We start from the raw sequence: 9,667 nt of genomic DNA on the forward strand, positions 1-9,667 counted from the left end.
AGCATATAATGCTGTAAAAATCAATGTTTTCAAAAAGAACTTCACCATCTCTATATCTTAAAGTTTGCTCGCAGTAGTAACTTGAACGTTTTCCAAAATGTCTCCTAATTATCTGTGTTGCTGAGATACTGTTTCATTGTTAATATTATAAATATTGTAAGTACGTAAAAATCACAAACAATATGTTATAAAAGTTACGGAGTTAGGGATTAAACACTAAAAGCTGATAAAAGTTACGAAGTTACGGATTGAACGCTAAAAACTGACAAAGTACAGAAACTAAAAGGTGTAAAATTTATAATGAGGCTACAGAAAACACAATTCCATTTTTAAACAGCTTTGATTTGAATTTAAAATATACAAATTCAAAAATGTGTGAAAAAACATCTAATGTTAACGTTATTTTTATTACAAAATAAGGTATTGTTGTTTCACAATAATACTTGGTAAATAATCACAATTATTGTTGTGAAAACAGTTTAAACAACTCGCCTGGCAGGTAAATTACATATACGAAATTTAAAAAAGTTTCTATTCTTCCCTTAAGTTTCCCCAATTTGATTTAAAATATTAAAAAATAAAAGCATCATAAACAAACTGTTTACATTCCGGTTGGAACAGAATTACAAGAAAAAGAAATTTATTTATTTTCTCCCATGAAGTTACCTAGGGGGCTGAATATAAAAATCGTAAAGTTAATAACGTCACAGGCCTAATGTCAATGTCTTCTTACAAGTATAATTAGTAGTGATCACACTCTATCAGTTCAGAAAACATCTTCACCGTAAGATTCGTTGCTGTGACAAACAACTTATATAAATATTATGTTTGGTCGTCGGCAATGGATAGGGCAAAGTATAGTTGATATAATATTGTACATGTTTGTTTTTGAAAAATTGGTGAGTGCTCACACGAGGTAGACAGAGCACAGAGAGCCGGTTTTGTAACTGTGACTGGAGGTGCAAGCAACCCTGTTAATGCAATTATTCAATGAGAGACTGATCGTTCTGTGAGTCAGCCACTTTCTCTTGAAGTTATTCACCTCATGAACAATCTGAACCTGTTCATTCCGAGAAAGATTTTTATAGCCTTTTTCCACCACAGGATTTTCTCATGTTTCCCTGTACACCTCCTGCAGAGTGAGCTCGGTCTAATATTGCGTATTCAGGTATGATTTCTCAGGTATGTGATGTTTTATCCCATTTTATGATTTCCTACAATCCTCATCCTTTTTTTGTTGTATGATAGTTCTTAGTTCTTCTTTACCATATTTAGTTTTTCCACTTTCTTTGGATATTAGGGTTCATACAAAGCATTTAACTTCATAATTGGTTGAGAGTTCCAGCATGTCTTGCTTCCTGTGTGCTGTGGATAGTTTGTTTGACGAACCATCAAGTAGCCTATCCGTTGTAAGACTCACAGGTGTTGGAATCTATTTTGCCAATTTGGGAGTACCCCCTGACTTCCAGTGCTTTTAATCCATGCCTCTGTCTTATCCTTACTTTTGTGGTATTTATCTACCAAACATTTACTTTCAGATACTCTGTACGAAAATCTTGAGGTTTTTTGAGGAACAGCCTCTCCTTTGTTACTTCTAAGATGACTCATTTTTCATTCTCTACTCTCACCTTGCATACATAATTTTTCTGTTGTTGAAACATACTGGGTCAAAATGCAGCCTTCTGTCAGATTTATTTGCTGCCCACTTAGGAAATCATGTGTAGCTCTGTTTCTTAGTATATTTTCAAACGTATTCCAGACACTTTGGAATTGCATGCTGGGAACACCTGCATCAACACTCTACCCTTTCGTTTTTGGTAGCTCATTTGCCACAGTTGGAATCAAAACAAGCCCCTATTCCAGTTTCCCATCCTATTGCTTCCCAGCTTTAACCTGTTCCTCTTTCCAGGTGTTTTTTTCAGTGTAGATCATCATAATATCAACAGTACCAGTTGATAACTGGATGGGGCTCAGTTGTGTGACTTTCTTCCCTTTGGCAATGTTTCATCACAGATTGGTGGATTATTTGGACATGTCCTATGCTTCCTTTACCTTCTTATTTTTATCACAGATATCCATTTCTTTCCTTCCTCAGGATTCCATTAACAGCCAGCTTCTGTTGGAGGTAGTTCAAGACCTTCTGTCCAACAGAACATTGAATCTGGAAATAATCTCTTTCACAGTTTCTATTCCAGCTGTTTGTTGTTGTCATTAAAACTGAAGACTGGCTATCTGTCATAGTCTTTCAATCAATTTCTCAGTCTCCTTTTCTTGTTTTATAATATAGAGTAAAAGCAAAATACATAAGTTTTTGCACATTGTAGTATGGATGTTTGACTTCCTCCTTCAATTATACTTTATCTGTATTGTGGAGGCAGGACTGAATTATTTATTAGGCACAGTGCCTAGGGCCTATGAAAACTATAGGTCCATGAAAATTTTCCATAAAAGTTAATTTTTGGTTTAACTTGTATGGCTGGTAGGGCCTACAAACAGTAGGTGCCTACATCTTACAATCGTCTTGATACAGCATGGTGGAGGAACTTGGGATTGTTCTGGTTGTTTCCCATCAACTGTCTTTTGTGTAGCTTATTCTGAAGATGTTATTTGTATTAGGTTGGTTCTGGTCAATTTCTCTCTCATACACATTTTTTCAATGCAGGACATCAGGTTTTCTAAGTTGATATACCATTTTCTATTCTTAACATACCCTCTCTTCAGGAGTCAGATGTTTGATATCCCTTCTGGTCTTATTAATTTTAGGTGAAGATGGTATGATCCTCATTCTACATTCACCCTCTCTATCTGTGTCAGTTTCCAGCAGCATAGATTTTGGATGTAGTGGACTTGTCAAGTACAGTCCATCATGCCCTAGCCACTTTGTGTCTGGAGACACTTCCATTTTTCCCCAATACTAATTGGATTTACTTCTCAGTTTTTGTCTACCAGAATATACAACACATTTCCCAGATTGGTGAAGAGTATGGCTGATTTAGAAGTAGTGAAGTCTCCCACATCATGTCTTCATATCTAATTCATTAGGCTCAAGGTGTGTCCTTGTACTCTTTCAGAGGGTGCTTCTTTTCTTCCCTTGCACCAATTCAGTGTGTGATTCTATCTGATTATACAAGCACAGCTAATGTACCATATTAGAAGTTAGTTTTTCTATACATAAAATGTACTTCCTCTCCACTCAAAATGAGTGATTCAATTCTCCACTAAAACTCAAAACAGTAATTTGATAGAACTGAATAGAGGAAGTTGCACGTATAATGAGTGTATAGCACTTTCCTTTGAGGAGGATTATCCATGATAATTTGCATGAGAGACATTAAAATGAGTCATTTCCAAAGGAAGGGAGGAAAAAGACTTGTGGCATGTTTTACTTTCTTTTTTTTCACATAGAGTGCAGCACTAAATGAGACTAGTTATATGAAATACATTTTCAGCATAGGAAACATAACTTTCACTGTTGCCCTGCTTAATATCTTATTTTGTTGAAAATCACTTGTATTTTCATGAAAATTGGGATCATCTTGAAATTTTCCCTCTCTCCAGTTTGTTTTCTTGGCCTCCAAATTAACAAGGCTACTTATATCCAATTCTATATTCTAAGCCTCAATATGCATATATCATCCAGTTGTAAAGAGACCCAAGGCATCTCTCAGTCCTAACTTGTTAATTTGGAGGCCAAAAAAACATCCTGGATGGAGGGAAAATGTTCTAGAAGATCCCAAAATATTAAAGAGTTAGTGAGTTCAGTACAAAGGTAGATGATGTGAAAAAAGATTGAAGTAGTGATGCAACTTTGAACATTTTATAGTTTTAAGTCAGCTTTATCATACTAATAAGATACAGTGTATAATGTAAGCCAGTAGTGAAAAGGAAAGCATGGTTTTCTGTAGACAAATATTTAGTCCCATCTTTTTAAGTAAGGTGTACTTTTTCTGAATTCAGCTTGACAGTGAGGATGAATCACATATATTAACCTGGTTTTGCTTGTGTTATTCAGTTGTTATAGTAGTGAGGTGCAAAATGTGTGTAATGTAAGTTCTGTGGTTCCTGGGACACAAACAGCACAGCATAAAGATAGACTTTAATACAATAACAGTTTCCTTACTTGACTATTTTCCATATATTGCAACAAAGGTATTTCTGTTGAATTAGACAATGACTGAAGATGGAAATTGGTCATTTTGCAAACACATTATGCTATGATCTTTTTATGGATGATTTATGGACAAAATTGAAAATGCTTTTGTTGGTATTTTTTAAAGCTTTTAACATCTGGGGAAATAAGGTTAACACAATATGTGCAAATCAAGAAATTTTAAGAGTTTGGAAAATTTGTACTTTATGGACCATCACACTTTAATGTTATTATCTTAAAATTGAAACTGTTTCTTTAAACCACATCTGAAACATTGTATTTTTTTTATGAGATTTAGTTTTCTGTGAAGAGATTTATTTTTGTTGTTGATTAATTAATGAAATTCTTATTGTAGTTTTGTTCTTATTTATTTTTCAGTTCTGTTTTGTAAATAATCAGAATACTTAATAGTCTTACACAGTATTATTTGTTTAAGGGTTCATTTATCTTTTAAGAACAATTTTCAGGCTTCCTGCTGCCCTTGGAACTATTTCATTGTAAATCATGTTCAATTTTGATGGCCATAATAATGCATTATTATGAAAATACTTCTTTCATTGCAGTAAGTTTCTACAAAATGAGGTCAATCTTATTCCACACATTTTGATAAACTTATCACACAATCTCCACTGCATTTGGATGTTGGCTTTCTAGACTATGTTTAAGCAGATCAAAGACAAAACCGAAACAGCATTTTATGCTTCAATAAAACTGAATTGTGTTGGCAATCCAAATATTTTGTGTTAAGGCCTTCAAAACAAATGCAGATAATAATTATTCACTAATGGATATAAACTAAACTGAGTTCTTTTTTGTCTTCAATAGTGTTTGCTAATTCAGAACCTGTTAGAGGGTTTGAAGAAGGTGCACTCCAGATGTGCTTTGCTGATCTTAGGCAGGTTAGTAAACCTTTACAAAACTCTACTATTTAAGTTCATATTAAAAGATATTACAAGTAATGTAAGCATTGCTTTTGGACTAAATACATTTTATGTGGTTGCTGTAGAATAGTCATTAATATTGTATACGTATGTAACATAGGCATATATTATGTATATAGATATGTAATTAACAGTTACATTATGGAAGACATTAAACCTTGTTGAATGATATATGCTCATAGGAAGAAAAGTATGCAACTCTCATGAAATGCCTTTCAAAAATGAAATTATTTCCTTAAAACTTGATAACAAACTTTCATTAAAGTAAGTAGTTTCAGCAAAAGTTTTATTTTGTAAATATTTTTTGGATTTTTCTAATAAAAGTTCATTATTTAATGTAGTTATTTACACTTGGACTCTGAGTAGTTCACATGCAAAGTAATTTTTACATAAAATATAAAAATAATACTTTTTACCTTATAGTTTTTATATTTCATTTGCATAACCTCTAGAATTTCATAAATGAACATCAATTGTTGTTTTTTAAGGTAAATGTTTGAACTTTATTTTCTCATTTATGCACCGTATTACTAACTCTATTTATCATCATCAACAGAGAGTGTAGGGAGATGTTTTTAAAATTAACAAAAATGTGTAATACCTTTTACATCTTTATAGAAATTTACTAGTATAGTCATCTTTTTCACATATTCATAATTTAACATCTTTATCTTTTCATTTATAGTTTATTTTTAACTCTCCTTTAAAATTCTTTGTCTATTTATTCTGATATATTAACTGATACCAATAGGTCTTTTATGAAGAAGTTATTTTGACAAATTCCCCACATAGATGTGTTGCCAAAACAGGATGGCTGTTATAGATACCATCTTGTTTATAAAGCTTTCACAATCCATGTAACAAGTTAAGCTTATAAAAAACAATTAAATCACTCAAATAGGATTTTTAAAACATAAATTATACATAGGCAACTAAAATATAAAAATTAGATTTAAGTACAGTTCAACTGTCTCTAACTATAGCATTTTGAGGTAACAAACCACTGTAAGTGCTGTAGACAATAGTACTGCAGGCTGTTACTTCGACTTCGGTACAAAAACTGTACACCAATTTCATATTAACTGTTGGTGGAGTGAGTGTACACTGAGCTCTTTATAACAGCTTTGCACACCTGTATTAACTAATTACTTGTACGTTATAAATTTGTTTCCAAAGTACAGAAGATTGGCGTAGCACCATAAAAGGCTGTAAAATCAATTTCTCTTTTGCAGTGGATTGAGTTCTAAGACTGCATATATCGTATGTCTCAAAAGGACATGTGAAAATACATTGGCATCTAGACAGTTGTATGCATTGTGAGCTTATGTGTTTACAGTCAGTTTCTGTTAAATTGGAGATTTTTTTTTTATAACTTGGATCATGTGACAACCAAACTATGTGAGCAAACTATTTATTTTAAATGTTTTTTGTTGTAACAAAGAATTAAAACTTGGACAACATAAACATTAAATTATATACTATAATGTTAATTTCATTCACATGCATGGATTGTAAAGAAGTTTAATTTTGCACATAATTCAGTAATTTGCATATACATTAATTTTAAAATGCTCCTGTTTTGATCAGATAAACAGATATGACTTTCAGTGTTATTTTGTTTATCAACACTACTCATCATTGAGTTTCTGATGTGAATACTTAAGACCATTTCATTTAAATGCTTCTGTGTGCATTTTAATCTGGAATCTTTTGCCTGTTGGCTTCAGTCAAGAACACCTTTTATATATCTGGCAACCAAATATATACACGAGATTTACATTCATTTTCAGTGACATCCGTCAATGTATTTATGGCATTTGTACTTGTGATTATAAATGTCACACATGTTTGTAATTGATACATTTTTTGTTGACTTCACTCTCTTGAACTTCGAGTAATCCAGTTACATGTCTTATCACAGCTGTAAATGAGAGTGACTTATTTTGTCACGTAATTCTTGGAATTGTGATTTCTTCATGAAGTTATTTGCTTTTATTCTCTTTTTATATTTTTTCTGTTGACTAAATCACTAGACCTTTCTACAGGCTTTAAAAGAATTTCAAAGTAATTGTTAATCAGATTGTTTACTTCTGCTATAATTATTTTGGTGAACTTTGTATTTGGTCATTCTAATTTGCTTGAGAAACATCTCTAGAATACTTTAGAATCCTCTTTTCTTAGTCTTGCCTGAAACATCAGTCTAGTCTAGTTATCTGAATGGTAAATGGTGAACAAGTTTTTGTATTTGTCTAGTTCATCCCATGGTCCTGATGCTCATGAACTGTCATGGTTTGTAACCTGTATGGTCACTTCAGTCTGATTGTTAATTGAGAACTTTTTATTAACTACTAGATACTAGTTACTCATTACTTTTTATCCTGTGTTTTGACTAATAATCTGCTTCCATATTCTTGGAAATTTCAAAGAACTATTTATTTAGTGGTCGTGGCTGAAAATCAATCATTAGTCTTCTTGATACAGAGACTGGTTGATATATATACAGTAGTTTAAACATTCAGTGACCATCATGGATGTCTGTTTTCTCTTTTTTTTAACTCAAGGGAGTTTCACGTTTGTATTATGTGAATTTTGTTGCATATTGCTTTTTCTTTGTATTAGAGGATGTGTGTCTCAGGTTAATAGGCTGGCTTTTATTGGTCACTAGCCATTGTTAGGGAAGGTTGGATAAAGTTTTACTTGTACAGGTCTCATGCTTTTATAGGTACAAGGAAGCACTGTGCTGGTCTACAGTATATGGAATCCTCTCTTACTTCACAAAAGAAATATTGTTTTTATAAACACCTAAAGTTAAAAAAAGGACAAAAACAGTTACATTATTTAACTAGTGTTTCAAGCAACTGCCCTTCATTAGGTTTGATATTGTTTAAGGTTATTTACTTTTCTCAAGTTTCAACATAACTGTTCATTGTTATTTGTGAATTTTTTCTACTTTTAGAAAGAAATTAAGGATGTTTATTGGATAGCATTGTTAAATACTATAACAGAATGACATCATTCTTAGTCATAGAATTAATGACCTTTGTGCATCTCTTAAAAAATTTCAAAACAACTTGTAATTTATTTTTATTTTTTATTAATATAACCTATATTTTTGTTCATTTTTTTATTTCCCATATATTAGTATTGTTTCCTATATATTAATATCAATATTAATATCACCTATATTTTTCTTCATTTTTCTATTTCCCATATATTAGTATTGTTTCCTATATATTAATATCACCTATATTTCTATTCATTTTTCTATTTCACATATATTAGTATTGTTTCCTATATATTTCTTTACATTATCATTTTCTGTAATTCCCGTTCCTTTTATTTTTTTTATTTTTCTATTCTGTGAAACCTGTTTTAACATTTTTTTAACTGTTGTCACTGCCAACTTTCATGTAATTCACACATATTTTTATGTACATCTAAACATGACAGGAATGTCTTCTGTTATTATTGACAGAAATGACATCAACATCTGTACTTGTAATGTGCCCTACTAATCATTGCTCTTTATTATCCTAAAAAAGAATAGTCAATCTAGTTAAAATATTTTATGTCACCTTTATTGGGTTATATGTAGTACTGATAAAGATTTAAACACTCATTCAGTTTCCCATGTTTCACATGTAAATAAATAGTCAAAGGATTGTTAGGCTAGTTTAGCCTGCTTGAAACAAATAGTGTATTTTGTTCAGTTTAAATTCTTGCTCTTGCTCAGTATGTTAGTTATTGCTATTTCTTTTACAAAAGTTTAGTAATGCATTTGAAGGCCACGCTGTGTAACATTGAATAGATTCAAAATAGTTATTTGTATCTGAATAGACCTATTCACCTAAAAGTTCCATCAGTCTATAGAAATACAGAGATAAAAGTTAGTTTTGTATATCACCTTTTGAGTATATGTATAAAGATTGGCTCTGCTTACTGTTAATAGGAAGATTTTGAATTTTTCATGAAACATTAAGTTATGAAGTACTTTATAAAAATGATAAACGTAGCATGAGATAGACTTAAAAATTGAAATAACTTTATTTTAACTAAACATTTTAGTAAACTGAAAACATTGAAAATCTACATGTTGCATTCTTTGGAAATAAGAAGCTTTATGGCTGTCAGGTATTTACAGTGTTAAAGAATATAATGTGTGTGGTAGAAGGAACACTCTAAATGTCCCTCTGGTGTTAATATATATAATAAACAGTTTGTGTCATGCTTCTTTGTTTTAATAGTAATGGTCTACAATTTATATCATTGTTTTGTAACAAAACTACCAATTGATATTGTTAGGTCAACTATGGTATTTATGTTGTGAATGTTTAATATACATATTGGTTTGTTTTTTATTCTTGTTAACTTTGGTGATAGAACAAAACAATTTAATTCAGAAATTTTTTTGTGTGTGTTTGGAAAGTATTTTATTAATCATTATAAACTTATAACTGCTGCAAAGAAACTGTATAACATACTTATTTTTCTGGTTGTGTTAGATGTTGATATTTTTCAGTTTGAAGAAATCAAGTATTGTGGAATGTTTTTTTGTTTAGTAACTAAGAAAGATATT

The 9,667-nt window shown here is 31.2% G+C and overlaps 1 protein-coding gene across 10 annotated transcripts in view; it reads left to right on the top strand.

Annotated features, from left to right (window-relative positions):
• The window catches only part of LOC143242898 (uncharacterized), a 247,365-nt gene that overhangs the window by 18,579 nt on the left and 219,119 nt on the right, over nucleotides 1-9,667 (top strand). Inside the window, exons 1-3 of one of the 10 annotated variants that reach the window (XR_013023382.1) lie at nucleotides 670-1,182; nucleotides 4,976-5,049; nucleotides 5,274-9,222. The exons of 6 other annotated variants lie outside the window; for them this stretch is intronic. The gene's annotated coding sequence lies outside the window, so the exon portion shown is untranslated. Of the gene's footprint in view, nucleotides 1-669; nucleotides 1,183-4,975; nucleotides 5,050-5,273; nucleotides 9,223-9,667 lie in introns of those variants that run through there. 3 more of the 10 variants (XR_013023383.1, XR_013023385.1, XR_013023378.1) reach the window with 3 other exon arrangements.

This window comes from Tachypleus tridentatus, unplaced genomic scaffold, assembly GCF_004210375.1.
Source record: "Tachypleus tridentatus isolate NWPU-2018 unplaced genomic scaffold, ASM421037v1 Hic_cluster_2, whole genome shotgun sequence".
Classification (NCBI taxonomy): Eukaryota; Metazoa; Arthropoda; class Merostomata; order Xiphosura; family Limulidae; genus Tachypleus; species Tachypleus tridentatus.